The 24941-nt window shown below is 46.0% G+C and overlaps 1 pseudogene; it reads right to left on the bottom strand.

Annotated features, from left to right (window-relative positions):
* Nucleotides 1–354: 354 nt before the first annotated feature.
* LOC109739340 (cyanidin 3-O-glucoside 7-O-glucosyltransferase (acyl-glucose)-like) lies at nt 355–24625 on the bottom strand (annotated as a pseudogene).
* Nucleotides 24626–24941: the final 316 nt, after the last annotated feature.

The raw sequence follows: 24941 nt of genomic DNA, 5'->3' as shown, positions 1-24941 counted from the left end.
GTCTGTGCAATGAAGGAATGCTAAGACATCTCAACAGAGTATGAGAACCTCTGCTTGGATCAACCTCAAGTGCCTATGAGGCCTCAACCTATGCTAAATTCGACATCAAGGCCTCCATTCACCTCATCTTGACACGGCACATGATGATCATCTCGGAGGCTACTTTGTGATCTCTGTGCTGGTATTAAGCTATGTTTTGCTCATCTTTCTAGACCAATTGTCCACCGGACCACAATAATAAACAGATTTACTTATGAGCAATCATAAATTACCAACTAGGATCAATAATGATCCTTTACCGACGTAAATCATATTAAAGTTACTAAAACAAAATCTAGTATATTAGTGCTGACATTTTCCTATATTTTGTCCTGACATGAATAAACTCTAGAAAAATAACAATGATTGAGTCCCCAAAATACAACACATATGAAACTCACATATTGATTTAGCAGCCATATCAGCCATGAAATCCCTTTTGTTGCTGGGAGCATGATGCGGGTCATCCTTCACGTACAAAAATGTGTAGTAATTGATACCAAGAAAGTCCATAGAGTTGATTAGTTAATCAGACTGGCTTCGAGAAAATTTTGGCAACTTGGAGCCGGCGTTCTCCTTCATTACAACTGGGTAGTCTCCATAATAAAGAGGATTCAAGAACCTAATATAGAGAAACAACATAATTTACAAAAGAGCCAAAGTTTGCTCACCATTTTAGTGCAATGCAAGGCAACATTTACTATTACGAAATCCAACTTTCTAGCTCCATAAGTTTACACAAACTTTTTTTTGCGAATAGTTTACACATACTTAAAAAATGATAAGTATCCCACCGTTGCGTGACTAGAAAAATACATCATGCACCACCAACGGAAACAACATCGATACATTTGTTCTTGAATACTACGATGATGATATGTACTTTCATTTTATGCCTTGCTGCCAAGTTTAGATTTTTATACATCAATTGGTAAACCACGAAATCCAATAATACCTGACAATTTCAAAATGAACAATTACATACGCACTTTTAAATAAAAATGTGTTGACATACACAGAAGAACTTCACTAATAAAGGGCTTATGGTTGTAGTTTCAGTACCATGGGACAGCTATGTGGTATTAAAGTACGTGTAATCTAAATTCTCTATTTACAAGCCTATTTCAGGCCCTAAAAATTCTATTGGCACTACTAAATAACATAATGTTCTCTCAGACACGTTATCTGTCATAGGACGAGTTCAACATAGTAAAATATCAAAGATTTCAAATAAGTTTCATTGGCAGTTTGGCACAAATTCAAAAGGCGTTGGATGAAATGTTTAAAATAAGGTAATGGCATCCTTGTTGAGGCTAGACCCTAAAAAGCTTTTATTCGCAAAAAAAAAAGATCCTAAAAAGCTTCTCTATTGGTGATCATTTTGGATCCTCTTCGTCAAGGCCACGTATATCCAACTAGTATAAAATAGATGCTGGCCCTGTAAAGGTAAAAAAAAAAAACGACAAAATGATCAACCTACCAGCCTGTGTAGAAAGCTTGTGCTCTTTTCGCTGCAGCTATATCTTCCGTTGAATTTGTATAAGGTAATATGTTATTTATAAAGATATTCATGCCAATAAGTCCCTGTTGCTTTGCCTGCAGCACAAAGTATATTTTTTGTCCATGGATATAACCGATTTCATATGAAACGTGGTGCTTTTAACGTCCTTAGGAAATATTAGTTAAGCTATACCTAAAGTCCAAGGGACATATGAATGTTACAACACCAGTTTTGCGTATGTAACATACTTCCAATAATTAGCACAGAATATCGGCAACAAAGATCGCATTCAGATTTTTCTTTTTAGAGCAGACCAATTATTCAAGACAACAGTTTATTCTAATCTCAAATAACTTGACAATTATATCACATAGACTACTGCATTGATCGTTCATAATAATAATGTGGATCTAACTATTAAGAAAGTACTTTATAAATACCTTAGTACTACTAATTTGCTAGCGAAAAGATAGTACCTGATACTTTCTTCTGTATAGTGACACAGCTGAGCTATGAGCCAATAAGCAATTATGAGCTACAATGTATGGCTCGTTTACAGAGTCCCCAAAGGAGCAGTTAGCAAATCCAAATGGTTTAGAACATCTCCCTGGTGGCCCGATACCAGCATCATATCCAAGTGAAACTAAAGCGTTAGGTTCATTTAGAGTAGTCCAATTGGTAACCCTATCCCCAAATTCCCTAAAGCACACATCTGCATATGCTGTGAAATCACCACTGGAAACAGACAACGGAGTTAAGAAGTGCGCTTATATTCTACGCATTTACATCTTACAAATCTACAGGCATGGCAAAAAGCAATCTGGTTTTGTACAATGCAGACATAATACGTGTTTTTGCGCCTACATTATTATTTTGCACAATTATCCATAACATACACTAACAGTAATGAATAATATCATACTTACACATCAAAATTTTCAAAAATGAAGACAAAAAATGAAATGCATGAAAACAGAATACATACATTATTTGGGGACTCAACCATCCACCATATTCATCTTCAAGGATCTGAGGAAGATCATACTGAAATATCGTTGCATGTGGTTGAATTCCTGCAAGATACTAGACATAGTAAGCGCGGACATAGCAAGGATTTGATTAAGTGCTCAATTCTTCAATGGCATTCTTCATTAATGCCACTTATTATTTATCAAACTCAATATTAGAGGTACATAATACCCCTCCAGTTCCGTTTATACATCTACTTTTGCCATTAAAAAGCAGATAAATACAGTTCTAAAATAAAAACAGGATGAGTAAGTTAAATTGGACATGTTATTGGCAGTTCAGTCCAACTCTTCATGGACTTACTCCCTAGTCCAATCTCTGGCCTATAATTCCAGTCCACTATAAATTCAGGGGTGTAGGGCCCGGCTAAAACCTACCGATATCATTTCCATTTATATTTACTAATTGTCAGAGTTCAACTTCTTTTACTGCATGCAGCATGTGCACAAAATTGAATTCATTGATTTGTGAACAGAGTGAGTAGTATGTAGTCTCCGTGACGATTAGATTTAATAGGTAGAATATCTTGCATGTAAGATTTACCATGATCAAGAAGTTCATTGATGAGATTGTTGTAGTATTCTACTCCTTTTGGATTGATTTCTCCTCTTCCATCTGAGGAAATGTGAAGGTAAACAGAACTATTGTTTGTAAGAAACCAACTTAATGATAAAAATTTGCTACAAGTTTTTCGAAGACATACTAGGAATAAGCCTTGACCAAGAGATAGAGAATCTATAAGCATCCAGTCCCGTCTCCTTCATTAATTTGATATCCTCCTGTGACAAACACAAGAAAAGATACCGCCACAACCTAAAATTTTCAAATTAGGTTGTAAACATATATTTCATATGCATACCATGATTCCAATACATTTTGGATTTTTGGGATTCAGTTTGGAAATTTATAAACCCTAATTGAATTTGGGTTTTATTAAATACTCCATATCAAAGCCCTGTTGCATAAAATGTTTTTTCAAGGTTGCATCAGGTTGGAAATATTTTTCCTATGATATATATTATCCCTTCTAGTTTCATGCAAGTTTTTAAAATTTTGGATTTGAAATGGCAATATTTAAGCCAGATTCAAATTCTAGTTCAAATATGAGAAAAAAACACTATGTACTTGGGCCTCAGGCCAGCAGCAGCGCAGCCTAACCGTCCGCGTAGCCACTTAGGGCCTACGACCCAACCCTCCACCTGAACCGGTACGCAAGCGGGGACAAGTCCCGGCCGTCCGATCTAATGAAGATCCAACAGCTCACGCCGTGCCCGAGCGATTGACTCGCTGACAGGTAGGACCCACCTGTCAGTTCGTTGTCAACCTCCATCCGAGATCCCCGGGCATACCCTCAAGAATGACACAACACTCCCCCACTTTCTCCACCTTCTCGAGACCGAATGGCCACGCTGCCACCCAACTTTAAACCTCCTCGCCGCCCTCGCCAAAAGCCCCCACCTAGCTCACCCTCTTTGCCACCAGGCCGCCGGAATTTTTTGTCACCGCAATTGTCGTTGCCGTTGTTGGTCGATTCCGACACACACAAGTGAAGGCGGGCCCCTCTTTTCCCCTACGTGCTCTACGTGCTTCATCGCATGCTTTTGAATGCGCCATGTGTCCAGGTCAACCCCAGGACATGATCACGAGCACACCGGTGCACAACTGCCGCCGTGACCATGTTTCCAGCGAGGTGAGCTACCAATTGACCATGCCGTGTTGTCTATTCACTTCGCCGCACTCAAGCACGTCGCACTGACCCATCGCCATGACCATAAGACTACCACAGCAGAATCACTGGCAAAACCCGAAGCTCGCAGTTGCCGCCTGCAACTCCGACAAGAGATTTCCGACAATTCCGACGAGCCGTGGCACCCCCACGACCACCATCGTCACCGCCATTCGCAGATGCACCCCTTGATATGATCGCGCAACCATCATTTTTTTGTTAACTAAAATAAACTCTGTTAATTAGGTACTTTTGCAGAAAAGCCCATGAACCTTAGAACCTTTATAACCCTTTATCTGTAACTCCAGATGAGGTGATTATTTTTGCATATTGATCCTCATGGAGTGCTTCCTCCAACAGTACATTTTTTTAAAATTTAAATTTGAATTTGGTTTAAATTTGAATCTTATTAGGCCCTAATTTGCAGACCATGAACCCAAATGGAGTGATTCTTTTTGCAAAATGATCCTTGTGTACCCTAGTTTCACATAGAATATTATGTTGAATTTACCCCAATTATTCTTTCAATTTTCGAAATTGCAGATACATTTAAAAAATGATGCCATGGCAGAGTTTTTGGAAATTTGAATTGATCATACTTTTTGATCTATGGTTCCAAATCCAGAAATTCTTTTTGGTTTGTGTTCCAAAGGAACATGTATAGCAGAGCCATATTTTCCAAGATTGAAATTTTCAAATCATTTGAATTCAAACCTTGCTTGAACCTAGTCTACAACCATTTATCCAAATCAAATGAATGTTCTTGCAAAATTATTTATATAATGACCACAAACCATTTGAATCATTTTGAGACCAACCCAACCCATCAAGTTTGAATTATTTTAAATTTTAGTTCAAACCTTGTTTGAACCAGAACTTCCAAACCCATTTGAATTCAAACATGAATCTTTTACACATTGATTCACATGTTGAACCCTATCCTTTCAAACCTTTTGAATTGAATTAGCGTTGCAAAATTTAAATCTAATTTAAATTTAAGGTGAACCTCATTTGACCACAACTCATAGACCATACACCCAGATGCAAGGATTCTTTGTGCACACTGAATCATGCACTGACCCTTAGCCAATATAATACTACCATAAGTTCTTATCTGGTTCTTGTTGCCGTTCATTCAATTTTTTTTTTGCATGAATTATTTGGTTCTTAAGTTGTTATTCATCGTTATGCTCTTTTAACGTATAGATGGCAAGGAGTGTAATGTCTGCACTTGTGGGGAGTGTTCAGTCAACAACAATTGCCAAGGCAGGTGGAACATCTGATCATGTCACCTCTTTTTTGATTACGCATGTAGTAAGCCATGATAGGGTGTGAGTATAGAACTATGCTTTTTTGAGCTCGAAGGACTATGTTACTAATATGCTATGTGAAAGTGCATGTAAACCCTAAGTGTGTTTTGGTAACTAATTACAATCTCTATGGACTAATGTTTTCATTGATATATATTTGACGAATATTCCATAGGTGGTTCCTTAAGGATATTGGATGGATTCAAGGATGAATATCATAAACACAAAGATATGCTATGTGCTTTTGTATTGACTGACAATTCCTGTGCAGCATCAAGTGCATTGTATCTTGTATGAAGAAATGTTCCATAGTGATGCATGAAGCATATGGGTTGATTTGGGAAGAGTTCCACCAAAAGCCTCATGAAGAAGTCCTCATAGTATCCCTCTCTAGTTACCCCGTGGCCACGGGGTCAATGGCCTGTGCCCACCAGGTCAAGGGGAATCTTGCTGGACATTCAATGCGCACTGGCCTCCTGATCCCCGTGCACACGGGGTCGAGTGTTAAACTCTCTGGATACCTCGTGCGCACGGGGTCTGGCCCCCGTGCCTACGGGGCCTAAGGTTTGGCTCTCAGAGTCTCATGTATAGTGAGGTTACTAGTTGGTCTTTGGATATATCTATTGAAGCCATCAAGATTGATCTTAGTGTCTAACCAATTATGTCAAGGTGGAGTTCATTGGATGATATCGAAGGTTGACATATTTGGGCTTATAAGGATCAAGGACTTGAGAGAATTATATATGGGAAAAATTCAAGTTATGGTTTTAAGACAAGAAAATGGTGAGTGAAGAATACATTATGCCTCTCAAGAGATTGTGCTAGAGCATTTATAAGAGCAAGTGATGACCAATATGATGTTCATGGTGAAGCTTGATAGGGCCATTAAAGAGTCTTTGGTGATATATTCTTGAAGCAATTAAGTGAAATGAAGAGTTAATTGTGGCTTTCGAGAAACCAAGATGGAGCGTGAAGTAAAGATGTTGGTTGATCAAGATGAAGCTAGAAGATTGTATACTAGATGGTCATCACACAAGCACAAACAATGTACCGCGTGGGCTTTAGTGATCTAGTGGCATGATAACTAAATTGTGAATTGCTTTTTGTGAACTAACCCATGCCACGTGTTTGCTATGTCTATGTGAGTTAGGTGTTTCTCATGGGCTTGCGTCAAAAGAAAGATTTCAAGTTGCCTATGTGAGGATGACATCAAGTGGTGATGGTCATCGAGAAGTGCAGTGCAAGATGACCATCCGGAGGTTATATACTTTGAAGCTTGCGGTCCACATCGTGATAATGTACATGTGAAGATGTGCTTAAGTGAATGATTCCATCATTGCAATATGGGTAAGCAATTCGAGTATCTTCACCAAGTGATTGTGGTCAAGAGAAGGATTCCAACTTGAGGCAAGCATGAACGTCATCATCAAGCTCAAGTGGAATATGCAAGGAAAAGATTAGCTAGATTTTCCTAGTTTTACCGGTCTCATGTTGCTTGGTGGGAGGCCGGATTATAGGTTTGATAGTCGTACTATCAAGAGCCACTTTCGGGCGAGTAGCGTGATCACTTCATATGTAGAGGGCTCAAACCTTTGCATGTTTTACATCAATATTTGTTTTTGATGTTGGGTGGTTCTCTATGTGAGGGCCTTGGGCTTGCCCACAACTTTAAAACGAGCCCAAGATCATCAAAATTGGAGTTTGTACGACAAAGTTATGCATGTTTCAGTTTTCTGATGTGGGTTGTCTCTGGGTAGACCGTGGGCACGGTACCTCTCTTGCCCATGGAGCTGTACCGTGCCCATGGGACGCAATGGGCACAGTGTGTCCAGAGAAGGTCCGTTTGAGTCCAGCGACTAGTTTTTGGGGGTTGTCTATTTAAGTGCTCTTATTCCCCACTGGTTTGGGTGTTGTTCAAACATGTTTATACCACTCTTTTGAGCTACAATCCACCTCCCCCAAACCCCTATCTCCCCTCTATGTGAAGGGGGATTTGTGTATGGATCTTGGAGCCATTTGTTGATCTCCTCCATTATGCCCCTCTCTTCAATCTCCTACTTTATTGAGTTGTATCTTGTGAGATTGAGAGAGTGAGTTGAGCATCCATTGCTTGACCTTGCTCTGCATTTGTTGCATTGGTTTGAGCTCCCCGCATCAATTTGTTCAAGTGAGAGTCTATAGTTTATTACTCTTGGAGGTCGCCGCCTTCTAGAAGGTTTGGTGGTGTTGACTTGGTGACCTCTTTGAAAAGTTTGTGAAGATGCCTAGGTGGTCGAGGTACCCCTAGAAGCTTCCTTGCTTGTGGTGTGCTTCGATAAAGTTTGTAAAGGTGTTGTGGTCGCCTTCAAGACCAACCCCAAGTGACTGAGGCTCATCCATTGAGGGTGAGTCAAAAGGGGAGACCATGGTGAGCCACTTGGTGGCGCTCCGGAGTTTTGGCTTCGATACCGCTCCAATGGATATTAGCACTCTCACAAGTGTGAACTTCAGGGTAATTCTGACTAACTTGTGGTTATCTCATTCCCGCATCATTTACTTTTCATAATTCATACTTGCTCTTATTCATATATCTTATGTTAGTTTGAATTGCTTAGTTGCATCCTTCAATTCCATATATTGTGGCATAGTTTGTGCTTGCTAGTTTCCTTTAAGTGCATATCTTGTTTAGCATATGTTGTTGGCGCACTTAGTTGAGCCTAACATATTTAGGTTTTGAGCATGTTTAGTTTAATTCCGCATTAGGATAAAGCCAAATCCACAAAAGTTTCAAAACGCCTATTCACCCCTCTAGGAGACGTATAGGCCCTTCCATGCTATGAAACCTAGTAGGATGGCCATATGTCCTTACCATGTTCCTTGTCGCCAACGCTTGGAGTTACAATGCTTGGACATGGCTATATACGGGGCGGGATCACATAAACTACCAAAGTTGAAATATATGTTTAAGCTTAATTACGTACTACCAACTCCAGTTATTGAATCACGGGGGTGGAAGTGGTATTGCTTGGTTTATCTTGAGTGGCACCCGTTGGGCCATTTCTATGGTGATAACCTATTGGGGTGTGCACTTTTGGTATGCCAATCAGATTCAAAGACATTGTACAGGTTCCTAGTTTAGTAGCTTTCATGTGTAGCCGCGTGTCATATAAGCTCCAACTTAGCTAATTAATTATGTTTTGGGGACCTAACCCTGTATGACCAGCAGATGTAGGTGTTTGGTAGGTTATGGTCATACAAGGTGGACTCAGGGAACTATTTCCCGAAGGCTTTGCCTTGGTCTTTTCCTGGTTACTCTACAATATGTGTTTAGTAGCAAATGTTACTGACTAGGTCATGCGGGTAAAGTACATAAATCTCTCGAGAGTGTAAAAACTAATTATGATTAGTCGTGTCCACGGTTATGGACAACTTTGAGCAAGTTGGCTTAGAGCCATTTGTAAGATCTCATCGCCATAATTTTCTTAACTAAAACTTGATGGATGGAACATGGGATTTTGATCTTTGTTGGAAACAACCAATGGTAAAGCACTTCCATTGAGTTTGAGCCAGCAGGTCTAGGACTTATGCTGTGTGATGCATCATATCCAGTATTTTAGAGTAGACCACCTATTACAAAGTTATGATAAAACTATTGTGCTTCCTGCAAAACAAACCAAAACCTCCACTTAACCCAAAATGCATGTAGGTGAGATAGGTCTGTTGTATATTTTCATAGGACAGTTTCCAATACGATCAATGTATTGACCCTTGTGGTCGCAACGTATTATATATGTTGCAGTGATACCGACGAGGAGTGAACGTAACATAGAGTTGTGACTCTCCACTCGACATGGTTCACCCATGGCATGGATGGTTGCAATGCTACACTATTTGACTAGCTATGGCTAGTGGTTTGTACTAAAGTATGTTATTCTGGATCTTTCGATGTAATAGTGAGTGATGCATTTGTGTTTGGTATTATGTCGGTACCGTGTATTCTAGCGAATCAATCCAGGGCTAGCATGGTAAACATAGAGACTTAAACCTTATCAGGTTGGTCGTCACAGATTCACCATTATTAGCATGCACCATTTTACCAGGATTGACTACTTTTCGTCATGTTTAGGGGAGCTATAGTTAGTCAATGATGTTTATATCATTTAAAATTTTCTCAAGCAAGTGTCCTAGTTGGTTCAAAAGAAAAATATCTTAAGAAATATTTTACTAACATATTTTGGAGTCACTACCTACAAAGTACCCTCTCACCTCTCCTCATACCTCAACCACCCACTCCATCTAAAATCGGACCATACCAAGCCAACCTCTCTTTGATAGCTTGTTGTGCACAATTCTTCTTAGCAACTACATGAGCATTTGTGCTATAGGCGTTGATTAGTTGGGCTTATTCTTGGCTTTTGCACTTTGTCTTATAAACCCAAAAACTTATTTATGGGGTTTTGCTTTCAATTTTGGCTTATACCACCATGTAACAATACTGGGTCACAAGCCAAAAGCCCATAAATAGGTATTTTTGGCTTATAAGCAAAAGTACAAAAGCCAAAAAATAGGCGCAACCAAACATTTCCATAACATGACATACATAGGCCAATTAAGGATGGCAGAATTAAGTTACAATAATTACCATACCTTGTACTTGTGGTAGCCATCAGCTGCCACGTCACCATTTACTGAGTCATCACCTGTATTGCAGAACTTATAAGCATCGAGGCATAATCCGTATGCACAATCCACTTCTTTCGATTTCCACCATGAACCTGAACCCAGACACTAAACCGGTCCCGTTTCAAAAAATCCCCCACGAGACTCAGAGTCATGTATAGTGACTGCAACAACTATTTTTTCTCGAACACACATATAAATGTGTTTCTTTCATGTTAAGAAGGGAACACTGAGATGGTGCGACTACAATTAACTATGATTTGGGGCCATAGAAAATAATAATAATGGCAGAACTGAGTAGCGTGGCACAGCAGATAGCAAAAGTGGTAAAAACCCAATCTTCAAAAGTATGTGAATGACTAAATTGCAACGATCTATAATAGTTCGAATATTAATTTGATCTTCAAAAGTAAGTATATGATGCTGAAACTTCATTCGTTCAAAGCAGAGAAAGCAGATGGGGGGCGGTGAAGAGTGAATCTAGAGAGGAGCATGGGGCGCGGGCACACAACCACATTCAACGAGTTCACACGATGAGGAACTAAGCACTAACCTTGGAGCAACATCGGCGGATAGGAGGGGGATGTGGATGAGGGTGATCAGAGGGAGGGGTGGAGGCGGTGCTCAACGCTGGCGAGACAACTTGAGGATGTCATCACATGGGCGCCAAATCCCCAAGGAATCTTCAACGTCCTGAGTGCGTACATCCTCATCAATCATATGTGTGTGCCCACATGATTCGGTGATAAATTGATACCATCATTAACACGGGACCAAACTGGCTTCTACAATTGCTGGATCGCTGGAGCGAATATGAACACCTGCATGTACTCATGAGAATGTGGCGTATATGGCATGTACACAATGAGCGAATACACCAGAAGGCAACGCCTCCTACAGAAGCCTCGCGACACTTCCTGTGAAGCTATATTAAATCTCTCATGTGTATCTGGCAACACCAGAACACGATCGTGACAAAAGGGAAGATAGTTTTGAGTTATGACTATATGCTCAAGCGCACGACAGACCACTCATCTCCGGCAGATAATCCGTGACCACCGTAGAATTGAACCAAACCCCTGGACAAATGGTGCAAGATGAACGTTGACGGAAGTTTAGTTGAAGCACATGGTTTGGGGGGGGGTGCAGGTATTATCCTACATAATCATCAGGGCGTTGAGGTCTTGCATCCTGCCGCTTCCTATCGAGGTGCTCCAGCGCGCTTGAAGCCGAGCTAGCAGCATGCATGGAGGGTGTGGCCCTCGCACTTGAATGGAGGTCGAACCTCTTTATCTTGAAGACCGATTGCACCATTATGACAACCATGCTCACTGAAGCATCAGTTAATAGATCACTGAATGCGTCACTAGTTGAGAAGACTAAACACTGTGGGACTTGGGCGTTTACATGTGATACACATGTTATGCGACAAATATACATAGTTCCTGCAGACCTCGACGACGCAGTTTATCCTTGCTGTGTTTCTCCTCCACCAGGAATAGGAGACGTCAACAGGGTGTTGAGCATGTTGGCGCCGCCTCCTCACAGCGCCGCTCTTCTTCTTCCTGTCAACTGCCTCTCATAGCTCACACATGAACGACAATGGAGACAGATAGTTTTGGTGTTGTGCTGCCTCACATAGCCAACGTTTTCTCCTCTCTATTTCTCTTGTCTCACACAAGAACACACACACCAGGGGAAGACTCAACACACACACGCATATGCCAAGAAGAGCGCACAAGCTTTGCCCAGAGGCACTCTTACTTGGTAGCCACAAACACTACATTGTTTCCCGAGCCCTCCCGGCCTCACTTTTTCATTACTCAAAGCAACACATTTATACATAAGAGGCTGGCACTCTTGCCGTGCAAAACTCACGCCACTACCTAGACCCACTACTCCACTAAACTCCCCATGTACTAACCACATACTAACTGATCTTATCTTAATCCTGGAATCTCTCCAGGAGCCATGACTTGGCCTCGAAGGCACACTACATGCAGCTAACAAACTCACATGCATGCAAACTGACTCAACCTGTTCACTCGGCTCACACATGTGCAGACGTTGGCTCCAGGGCTCTTTCACATAGGTTTTCACGCTGCACTTCCCTCGTATCATGTCGCTTCACACACGTTGCTGTATCGCACAACACCATGGCACCACACCTTGGACACTGGCCGCATCGCATGACCAGCTCGGCATCTCGCCTCTTCTACGACTCAAAGTGAACCTTCACCTGCCTATCACTCCCTAGGCCATCTAAGCCACATGCATGACAAAAAAAACTAGGTATGCACATACAAATCAAGATTAGAGCTAACATTTCCCCCCTTAATCTTGATGCTTCAATCTTCACACGGCTTCACCCGCTGCCACAAACTCTACATTGTTTCCCCAGCCCTCGAAACAGGCTTTCGCCCCGCTTTATATATAAAGCAACATCATCAACTTACACAATGAAACGATACAATGTGGTGAGGCAGCCCTCTAATATAGCAGATCCGTAAATAACTGGCCAACATAATCACACATGACTATGTTGCCGAACAATTAATCACAGGACGACCAGAATACAACGCCACGATATGACCTAGGACACCTAGCCTCCACGACAACACCCTCAAGAGGGAACGCAAGCACCGCCGTTGCTGAGCCCAAAAGGACAGAGGTTTTCACCCGGAGACTCGTCACAGAGAGAAGAACCACGACGACGTCTTCAAGAAGATAACGACACCAGCAGATATCGTCGCCGTCGACGCCAAAGCGTGGAGCTTTCGCTCGCCAGCTCACCCGTGTCACCAAGAGGCACAAACCAGTCATGGCGAGAACCGACCTCCAGATCCGGATCTGGGAAACACCACTACCAAGGTCAGAAAGTGTGCCCGAACCACCCACCGCTACACCCCTCGTTGTCCAGATGACCAAGAAGCATAGCCACCACTGCCATCATGGGACCTGCTGGAAAGCCACCATACAGACCGCCAGCCCCGACATCCATGTCCCGAGTCGCCGCTAGCTAGCCATCGGCATCACAACACACAACCACGGTGGGAGAAACGGAAGGCACCTCCTTCCGCTCCTAGCTCGACATCAGCCACCTTACCTGGGTGAGCGCCTCCACGGTAGGAAGCGTCCACGCCTGCATCCCCAGTCAATCCCCATGGACCGAGGGGGACACGGCCTAGTAGTTGCCGACGACCACCGCTGAGCACGGCCCAACACTGGTGAAGGAAATATGCCCTAGAGGCAATAATAAAGTTATTATTTATTTCCTTATATCATGATAAATGTTTATTATTCATGCTAGAATTGTATTAATCGGAAACTTGATACATGTGTGAATACATAGACAAACAGAGTGTCACTAGTATGCCTCTACTTGACTAGCTCGTTGATCAAAGATGGTTATGTTTCCTAGCCATAGACATGAGTTGTCATTTGATTAACGGGATCACATCATTAGGAGAATGATGTGATTGACTTGACCCATTCCGTTAGCTTAACACTCGATCGTTTAGTATGTTGCTATTGCTTTCTTCATGACTTATACATGTTCCTATGACTATGAGATTATGCAACTCCCGTTTACCAGAGGAACACTTTGTGTGCTACCAAACATCACAACGTAACTGGGTGATTATAAAGGTGCTCTACAGGTGTCTCCGAAGGTACTTGTTGGGTTAGCGTATTTCGAGATTAGGATTTGTCACTCCGATTGTCGGAGAGGTATCTCTGGGCCCACTCGGTAATGCACATCACTATAAGCCTTGCAAGCATTGCAACTAATGAGCTAGTTGCGGGATGATGTATTACGGAACGAGTAAAGAGACTTGCCGGTAACGAGATTGCACTAGGTATTGAGATACCGACGATCGAATCTCGGGCAAGTAACATACCGATGACAAAGAGAACAACGTATGTTGTTATGCGGTTTGACCGATAAAGATGTTCGTAGAATATGTGGGAGCCAATATGAGCATCCAGGTTCCGCTATTGGTTATTGACCGGAGACGTGTCTCGGTCATGTCTACATAGTTCTCGAACCCGTAGGGTCCGCACGCTTAAAGTTAGATGACGGTTATATTATGAGTTTATGTGTTTTGATGTACCGAAGGAGTTCGGAGTCCCGGATGAGATCAGGGACATGACGAGGAGTCTCGAAATGGCCGAGACATAAAGATCGATATATTGGACGACTATATTCGGACTTCGGAAAGGTTCCGAGTGATTCGGGTATTTATCGGAGTACCGGAGAGTTACGGGAATTCGCCGGGGAGAAGTATTGGGACTTATTGGGCCATACGGGAATAGAGAAGAGAGGCCAAAAGGAAGGAGGTGCGCACCCCCCTCTGGTCCGAATTGGACAAGGGGTGCAACCCCCTTTTCCTTCTCCCTCTCCCCCTCTTTCCTTCTCTCCTACTCCAACAAGGAAAGGAGGAGTCCTACTCCCGCCTTGGCGCGCCCTCCTCCTTGGCCGGCTGCCTCCCCCCTTGCTCCTTTATATACGGGGGCAGGGGGCACCCCATAGACACAAAAATTGATCTCTTGATCTTTTAGCCGTGTGCGGTGCCCCCCTCCACCATAATCCACCTCGATAATATTGTAGCGGTGCTTAGGCGAAGCCCTGCGTTGGTAGAACATCATCATCGTCACCACGCCGTCGTGCTGACGGAACACTCCCTCAAAGCTCGGCTGGATCGGAGTTCGAGGGACGTCATCGAGCTGAACGTGTGCTGAACTCGGAGGTGCCGTACGTTCGGTACTTGGATCGGTCGGATCGTGAAGACGTACGACTACATCAACCGCGTTGTGCTAACGCTTCCGCTTTCGGTCTATGAGGGTACGTGGACAACACTCTCCCCTCTCGTTGCTATGCATCACCATGATATTGCGTGTGCGTAGGAAATTTTTTGAAATTACTACGTTCCCCAACAACTGGTCCTTGACCTTGGTCGAGCCAAACTCGCACACTGCCACACCAGTGGCCATCGGCGTCAATCTGACCTCCAGCATAGTAGCAACATAGGCACCTACTCAGAGCGACGCAGCAATGGAGCAGCAAGGCCGGAGAGCACTAATGCGAAGGCATACTAGCGGGGACTAGGTCGGCCCCCTACACCTGCACTCCACCAGACGCCATCCACCACCGCAAAATAGATCCGCGCCACCCCGCCGGCAACACGGACCACCGCCACAAGAAAGCAACGGGCCACCCGCAGCCACCCGGAGGAGCCCGAGCAGCAGATCGCCAAGCCGAGACTCCAAGCAGCTCCACCTCGCCGGAGACTCCATGCACCGCCGCGGGCCCCCGCTGCTCGCAGCCAGTGGCCGCCACACGCCAGATCTAGGTAGAGCCCACACCGTCGCCGAACGCCACCATCAGCACGACCTGTCGCCGTCCACGCCGCCCATCACGATGCAGCTGCACCAGCCCGCTTCCTCGGCGCCTGTGCGCCTCCACGCCCCGGTGCCCGGCCACCGCGCCGCGTCCTGCCCGTCGGAGCCGCCCGCATCGGCCCAGCGTGCGAGGAGAAGAGGTCGCCCCGCCGCCGCTGGCTCCAGCCAAGCTTTGCCCGACCGAGCACGCTGGCGGCGGCGAGGGAGGGGGGAGGAGGAGGGAAGTGCCCGGTGGCGGCGCGCTAGGGTTCCCTCCCCGTCTCCTTGCGGGGGGCGACGAGGGAGGGGCTGGGGATATTTTTTTCGTCTTCCCCAGCCCTCTCGGCCTCACTTTTTCATTACTCAAAGCAACACATTTATATAGAAGAGGCTGGCACTCTTGCGGTGCAAAACTCACTCCACTACCTAGACCCACTACTCCACTAAACTCTCCCTGCACTAACCACGTAGTAACTGACCTTATCTTAATCCTGGAATCTCTCCAGGAGCCATGACTTGGCCTCGAAGGCACACTACATGCAGCTAACAAACTCACATGTATGCAAACTGACTCAACCTGTTCACTCGGCTCACGCATGTGCAGATGTTGGCTCCAGGGCTCTTTCACACAGGTTGTCACGCTGCACTTCCCTCGTACCATGTCGCTTCACACGACGTTGCTGCATCGCACAACACCATGGCATCACACCTTGCACACCGGCCGCGTCGCATGACCAGCTCGACATCTCGCCTCTTCTCCGACTCAAAGTGAACCTTCACCTGCCTATCACTCCCTAGGCCATCTAAGTCACATGCATGACAAAAAACAAACTAGGTATGCAGCTACAAATCAAGATTAGAGCTAACAGAGCGCAAGAAGCATGTTGCTGGTATGGACGAAGTGGGGAAGATGGGCATGACACATAGGCCCCCATAGTCAGTGATAGAAACGAGTGATCTCCGTTGGGATTGCTTTTTCCGATGCAACAAATAGGTCCAGGGTCGGTATAGGGTTGAAATTAACTAGGATTAGCGAGTACGGGGTGTCAACTTCAGAGACTGAAAGTTCAGGATTCATTTTCACTATCTCTACCAGTTCAAGGTTGAAAATAGACTTTACTAGAACAGTGGCACAAACGTGTGCTAGCGGCACAGCATAAGGGAAACCAAGTGTTCTTGCGTACCGGCGTGGGCGTGAGCGTGAGCGAAGGTGTCCCACACGTTGGGAGTCCGGCCGTCCTCCGCCGCTGCGCCTTCCCACTGAATCCCGACGGCCCACCACACACAGAAGCATGTCAACGATCGTGTTCGCCGTTTCACCGCGAACGAATGTAAGCGTGATGGTTCTCACCTGATAAGCTGATGTACTAGCCCCGAAGCTGAAGTCCATGGGGAAGTCGTCTCTGCTGACCGAGCCGTTGAAAGCTGAATAAAACTGTTGCTTATTGATGATTTGGTGCGGCATACAAGAGTATATAAGAGGGTACAAACCGACTTGGGGTAGGGGTACAAAACTGACTTGGACTAGAAGTCGTATACCATAATGGCTACTCTAACATCCCCCCGCAGTATCAACGGCAGGCTCGACGACGTTGAGGCTGAAACAGATATCTTGAAACGGCTTAGTAGGCAGTGCCTTGGTGAAAATGTCAGCAAACTGAGCCGTAGAGGGAACATGAAGCACCCGAACCTGACCAAGAGCAACCTTTTCATGAACAAAATGAATATCAATCTCAATATGCTTTGTGCGTCGGTGTTGAACTGGATTGCTGGTCATGTAGACTGCTGATATGTTGTCACAGTAGACAATAGTGGCCTGCTCAATAGGCCTGTGTAGCTCGGAGAGTAACTGCCGAATCCAGATGGTATCTGCAACGGCATGTGCCACAGCGCGATACTCAGCCTCGGCCGACGAACGTGAGACTGTAACCTGTCTTTTTGAAGACCAAGAAATCAAATTGTTACCAAGAAAAACACAAAAACCGGAAGTGGACCTTCGAGTGTCAGGACAACCAGCCCAGTCTGCATCAGAGTATGCGGTAAGCGAGTTTGGAGAAGAATTATTGAGGTGGAGACCATGATTGAGAGTTCCTTTTAAATACCGAAGAATGCGTTTAACATGATTATAGTGAGGAACCCGGGGATCATGCATATAGAGACATGCTTGTTGAACAGCAAAAGAGATTTCAGGACGAGTAATGGTGAGATATTGGAGAGCACCTGTTAGGCTACGATAGAGAGTAGGATCGAAAAAGGGTTCACCAGTAGCCGAAAGTTTAAAACTAGTATCGACAGGAGTGCGAGATGATTGACAGTCAAGCATACCAGCACGATTAAGAAGATCAAGAATATACTGGCGTTGGGAAAGAAAAAGGCTGGAGGAATCTCGAACAACAGCAATGCCTAAGAAATGATGAAGGAGTCCTAGGTCAGTCATAGAAAATTCAGATCTAAGAAGAGAGACAATATGATCTAAGAACTTTTGAGAGGAGGCGGTAAGAATGATATCATCTACATAGAGAAGTAAATAGGCAGTGTCAGAAGTTTGATGATACACAAAAAGAGAGGTGTCGGAGAGAGATGGAGTGAAGCCTATTGTTTGAATGAAGGAGGAGAAGCGTTGAAACCAAGCTCGTGGGGCCTGTTTAAGACCGTAGAGAGATTTCTGAAGAAGACATACATGAGTTGAAAAGGATGGATTTTCAAAACCCAGAGGTTGCTGGCAGTAGACAGTTTCTTGAAGGGAACCATGGAGGAAAGCATTTTTAACATCAAGTTGGTGAATGGGCCATGAAGAGGAGACAACAACACTAAGAACGGTGCGAATGGTGCTAGGTTTAACAACAGGAGAGAAGGTTTCTTCGTAATCAATTCCTTGTTGCTGAGAAAAGCCACGACAAACCCACCTGGCTTTATATCGTGAGAGGCTCCCATCGGAGTGGAACTTTTGGCGAAAAATCCATTTGCCAGAAACAATATTTGTATTGGGAGGACGAGGAACAAGTTGCCAGGTGTTGTTTTGAAGTAAAGCATTATATTCTTCTTGCATGGCAGCGGCCCAATTGGGATCAAGTAGAGCAGTTTTGTAATTCTTTGGAAGAGAAGTGAGAGATACGGAGGTATGAAGGTTTACGCGGTCTTGGGGTTGATGAAATCCTGATTTGGCCCTAGTACGCATGCAATGATCATTAATCGGGGCTGCTGTAGGAATAGCACGAGGGGGTAAGGTGGGTACTGGTGAGTCCGGCGCAGCGGAAGAGTCGGACGAAGGAGTAGGGCTGGGTGGTGGAGTGGGAGTAGGGGCCGGGGGTGTTGGAGACGTCTCGGGTGGGGTGAGTGTATGGTTGGGATTGGCTATGGTGGGTGTTAATGGTGGTGGTGATAAGTTGTGTTCGGCAGGTAGGGGAGTATATAGTTGGAAAGGACGGGGAGAGGGGGTGTTTGCGGAGCTAGGGGTGTTGGATGGTGTAGTAGTGCGTTGTGAGAAAGGAAAAATGTGCTCAGCAAACGTGACATGACGAGAGACATGAACGTGTCCGGTGTGAAGGTCGAGACAGCGATAGCCTTTGTGCTCGTCAGAGAAGCCGAGAAAAGCACATGGGATAGAGCGTGGTGATAATTTATTTGCAGAAGTGGCGTAGGCATTGGGAAAACAGAGACAGCCGAAAACACGAACTGCGGAGTAGTCGGGATGGGAAAGAAAGAGGGAATAATAGGGAGTAGTGTTGGGTTTAGTTTTAGAAGGTCGAATATTTAGAAGGAAGGTGGCCATGTGTAGGGCTTCAGCCCAAAACTTGGGAGGCATAGATGATTGAATGAGGAGAGTGCGAACTATATCATTGAGGGTGCGAAGAGAGCGTTCTGCTTTACCATTTTGAGGGGAGGTGTAGGGACATGAGAACCTAAGCAGGATGCCATGTTGTAAGAAGAAAGTACGATTTTTAATGTTATCAAACTCGCGACCATTGTCACATTGGATAAAGTGAATTGGGAGGAAGAAGTGAACAGACACATAGCGTTGAAAATTAAGGAAAAGAGAATGGACCTCGAATTTGTTGCGTAGAGGAAAAGTCCAGACAAAGTGGGTGAAATCATCTAGGATAACTGAAGGAAATATGCCCTAGAGGCAATAATAAAGTATTATTTATTTCCTTATATCATGATAAATGTTTATTATTCATGCTAGAATTGTATTAACCGGAAACATAATACATGTGTGAATACATAGACAAACAGAGTGTCACTAGTATGCCTCTACTAGACTAGCTCGTTAATCAAAGATGGTTATGTTTCCTAGCCATAGACATGAGTTGTCATTTGATTAACGAGATCACCTCATTAGGAGAATGACGTGATTGACATGACCCATTACGTTAGCTTAGCACCCGATCGTTTAGTATGTTGCTATTGCTTTCTTCATGACTTATACATGTTCCTATGACTATGAGATTATGCAACTCCCGTTTACCGGAGGAACACTTTGTGTGCTACCAAACGTCACAACGTAAATGGGTGATTATAAAGGTGCTCTACAGGTGTCTCCGAAGGTACTTGTTGGGTTGGCGTATTTCGAGATTAGGATTTGTCACTCCGATTGTCGGAGAGGTATCTCTGGGCCCACTCGGTAATGCACATCACTATAAGCCTTGCAAGCATTGTGACTAATGAGTTAGTTGCGGGATGGTGTATTACGGAACGAGTAAAGAGACTTGCCGGTAACGAGATTGAACTAGGTATCGAGATACCGACGATCGAATCTCGGGCAAGTAACATACCGATGACAAAGGGAACAACGTATGTTGTTATGCGGTCTGACCGATAAAGATCTTCGTAGAATATGTGGGAGTCAATATGGGCATCCAGGTCCCGCTATTGGTTATTGACCGGAGACATGTCTCGGTCATGTCTACATAGTTCTCGACCCGTAGGGTCCGCACGCTTAAAGTTACGATGACAGTTTATTATGAGTTTATGTATGTTGATGTACCGAAGGAGTTCGGAGTCCTGGATGAGATCGGGGATATGACGAGGAGTCTCGAAATGGTCGAGACGTAAAGATCGATATATTGGACGACTATATTCGGACTTCGGAAAGGTTCCGAGTGATTCGGGTATTTTTCGGAGTACCGGAGAGTTACGGGAATACGTATTGGGCCTTATTGGGCCATACGGGAAAGAAGAAAAAGGGCCTCAAGGGTGGCCGCACCCCTCCCCTTGTCTGGTCCGAATTGGACTAGGGAAGGGGGGCGCCCCCTTCCTTCCTTCTCTTTTTCCCTTCCTCTTTTCCTATTCCATATGGGAGGTGGAATCCTACTAGGACTAGGGAGTCCTAGTAGGACTCCACACTTGGTGCGCCCCCTCCTAGGGCCGGCCTCCTCCTCCCTTGCTCCTTTATATACGGGGGCAGGGGGCACCCCAGAGACACAACAATTGATCCTTGAGATCTGTTAGGCGTGTGCGGTGCCCCCCTCCACCATATTACACCTCGATAATACCGTCGCGGAGCTTAGGCGAAGCCCTGCGTCGGTGGAACATCATCATCGTCACCACGCCGTCGTGCTGACGAAACTCTCCCTCAACACTCGGCTGGATCGGAGTTCGAGGGACGTCATCGAGCTGAACGTGTGTAGAACTCGGAGGTGCCGTACGTTCGGTACTTGATCGGTCGGATCGTGAAGACGTACGACTACATCAACCGCGTTGTGATAACGCTTCCGCTGTCGGTCTACGAGGGTACGTGGACAACACTCTCCCCTCTCGTTGCTATGCATCACCATGATCTTGCGTGTGCGTAGGATTTTTTTTTGAAATTACTACGTTCCCCAACAATAACAAGGTAGTATTTAAAACCCGAAACACTTGCAATGGGAGAGGTCCATAAATCACAATGTATTAATTCAAAGGGATAAGTGCTACAAGAACTAGAGGAACTAAAGGGAAGACGCACATGTTTGCCTAATTGACAAGACTCGCAAAACACAGAATTATGATATTTCCTATTACATGGTATGGTAAATTCACTAAGCATAGAAGCTAAGACGGCGGGGTTGGGATGGCCCAAGCGACGATGCCAGAGATCGACGGAGGCCAGCATGGATGTTGGAGGGGTGGCGGCAGGAACTCCATTAAGAGAATAAAGATCACCGGAGCTATTGAAGCGAGCGATCTCGGCCTTGGTCAGGTAATCCTTCACAGATAAACCAAAAGGGTCAAATTCAGCCGAAACTAGATTGTCGCAAGTAAATTGGCGAACAGAGATAAGATTTTTAATGAGGGCAGGTGCAACTAGAACATCGCGAAGTAAAAGAGGTTTGGTGGAAGAGGGAAGTTGAGCCTGACCAACACAATATATAGGAATAGATGATCCATCTCCAAGGATAATGGAAGGGAAAGGAGATTTAGTACAAGAAGATAACCAATTACTAGATGCAGACATATGACTAGAGGCCCCTGAATCAAAGATCCAATCCGTACCTGAGTTTCCTTGTGCAGCAAAGTTATTCATGGCCTGGAGAAAGGCAGCTTGATCCCAGCTCGGCATCGCAGGTGAGGGTGGCGTCGGAAGCGGTGCCGGCGGATACGATGGTGAAGGCAGTAGGGCCGGCTGGGGAGTGTAGTAGGCATTGGCCAGCTGTGGTGGGGGTGGCGTCGGGAGCAGGGCCGGCTGAGGTGTGTAGTAGGCGCCGCCGTCGGTGCTGTAATGACCATAAGGAGCATACGTCGGGGCGGCGTGATAGGCATTGGCCGGCTGTCGGGGGTTGAGAACCCTGGGAGCACCAGTAGGCGGCCGAAGGCCGGGTTGCCAGGCACCTGAGTATGCCGGCGGAGCACCGAGGGTGGACGGAGCGGACCAGGGCATGGGCCATGCTTGAACAAGCCCCGTCCAAGGATCATGAGGAGGACGCCATGCAACCGCAGATGGAGCACTGGTGGGTGATGCAGGACTCGGTGCTGGTGATGTCGTAGGCGGAACCGAACGAGTCGACGGCGGCCTGTAGATAGGGTTTTTGTCGCGGTAGTTCGGACTAGGACGCCAGCCTGGGGGCGGTTCAACAGATGACGATGCGGACGGCCCGGCGGCAGGAGCCGGCCTGGAAGGCGGCGCTGGTGTAGACGACAGAGGAGGACGAGCCGCAACATGAAAGACCTTGGGGCGAGAGTCCTTTCAAGCTTGTGTTTCCGCCACGAGTTGTAGCAAGGAACGAACTTCAGCGAAGGTAGGAGGGGGCCGTATGATCGGTATGAACGAGGCTTGCTTGTCAAAGTCTTCGCTGAGGCCGCCGCCGACGATATTGATTAGCTGTGAGTCGCTAACTGTATCGCCGAGTTCGCGGAGCTCATCACCAATGGTCTTAACGCGCTGGCAGAACAGGTTCACCGGGGCGTCTCCTTGCACCATATTGCGAAGCTCGGTGTGGAGAGCGTTTTTCCGAGCGTCGGTGTTGCTTTGGAAGAGCTGACGGAGGGAGTGCCAGATGTTGGCAGCGGTGGCGCCATCGTGATCGAGCATGTTGAAGATCTCGGTGGTGATGCGGGTGTAGAACCACTGGACGATCGCGAGATCGTCTTTCAACCATTGCGGATCGTCGGGGCGGGGAAGATAGTTGGCGGCGACATGCGAGCGCAGGTTGCAGCGGCCGAGGTGGAGATCGAAGAGATGTCTCCAATGGTAGTAGTTGTGGGCGGCGAGATCAAGAACTATGGGGATGTAGGGGCTGACGTCGGAGATTGTGTCAGCAAGAGATATTGGTGCGGCGAGGATGGGTGCAGGGTAGTTTTGTGGAGCTATGGTGAGGGCCGAGAGAGAAGCGACCGCGGCGTTGGCAGCCTTGGCGATGAGTGCGGCCCGGCGCTCAAAGTAGCCGGGCGGCGGCGGCGGCGGTGGCGTTGGCGGAGCCATACCCTAAACCCTGGGACCGGTATCTGATACCATGAAAGCTGAATAAAACTGTTGCTTATTGATGATTTGGTGCGGCATACAAGAGTATATAAGAGGGTACAAACCGACTTGGGGTAGTGGTACAAAACTGACTTGGACTAGAAGTCGTATACCATAATGACTACTCTAACAGCCGTAATGCTGGCCGCTCACCGCCCATGGCGGTGCCGCCGCCACCGCCGCCGTCGCGACGAGGAGTAGAGCAACAGCGCGGAGAGGCCTCAGGCAAATTTGACAAATTTGACCTGTGGACGAAATCAAATCACAGAATGAACTGCCCGTGAAACTATTTCACGTGGCTGACTTTTTTATGTGACGCCCGACACGAAGGCGCCACACTACATTGTGCAACGCCTCACAGATAGGCGCTACACGCCTGGCCAGCGTTGCACCTCAGACTGCCTAAAAATTGCTAAGTCATTGTGCAGAGCCTAAGAGCTAGGCGCTGCACTGTATAGTGTGACGCCTAGCTCTCAGTCGCTGCACTAGTGGTTGCACTACAAAATGAAGCAACACTAGTGCAACGGCTAGAAGCTAGGCGCTATACTGTATAGTGTGGCGCCTAGCTCTCAGGCGCTGCACACTGACTTAGTAATTTTCGGATCACACGGGTGCGACGCTGGCCAGGCGTGTAGCACCTATCTGTGAGGCGTTGCACAGTATAGTGTGGCGCCTTCGTGTCGGGCGTCACACAAAAAGGTCAGCCGCGTGAAATAGTTTCACGGACAGTTCATTCTGTGATTTGATTTCGTCCATAGGTCAAATTTATCAATTTTGCCGAGGCCTCATCGGTTGTGCGTTGCTGTCTTCTCCGTTGTCCGCGCGAAGGGGTGTGGCATGTACGGACGAGGTTTGATGTGATCTGTCCGGGCTCTCGTGAAAAACGGATGTACAGTACGCTGCACCCGTGCTCGTAGGCCCACCTACAGCCGTCCAATTTCTTTTCCTTTATTCAACGGGTCGATGGACAAACGTTTCGGTCGACTTGCAAGCTAGGAACTCCAACGTTGGCCGTTTGGAGGTGAACTCGAGTCATCAGCCATGTGGTCATTGGCAGCCAGCCGAATCCACTGCATCGATGCCGCCAGCCTCCTCGTCCTCCTCTTTGGCTACGAGGTCGTCATACATCTATGCATGCTCGACTTTGCAGTAGATGATCTCCTCTTCCTCCTCCTTCCCCGAGCTCGATCTTCGCAACCGCAATGTGAGCCGCGCGCCGGCCCTCAGCGACACACTTCTGCCGCGATGAGGGCGCCTTACTCTGGCGTGAGCTTCTTGTACCATGTGACCTTCTCGCGGACCATGGCAATGGCAGACGGGGTCTTGGGTTTGCGATGATTGATGGGTTCCGTGTCGAGC

This window comes from Aegilops tauschii, chromosome 3, assembly GCF_002575655.3.
Source record: "Aegilops tauschii subsp. strangulata cultivar AL8/78 chromosome 3, Aet v6.0, whole genome shotgun sequence".
Lineage (NCBI taxonomy): Eukaryota > Viridiplantae > Streptophyta > Magnoliopsida > Poales > Poaceae > Aegilops > Aegilops tauschii.
This window is presented reverse-complemented; position numbering and strand designations above follow the sequence as displayed.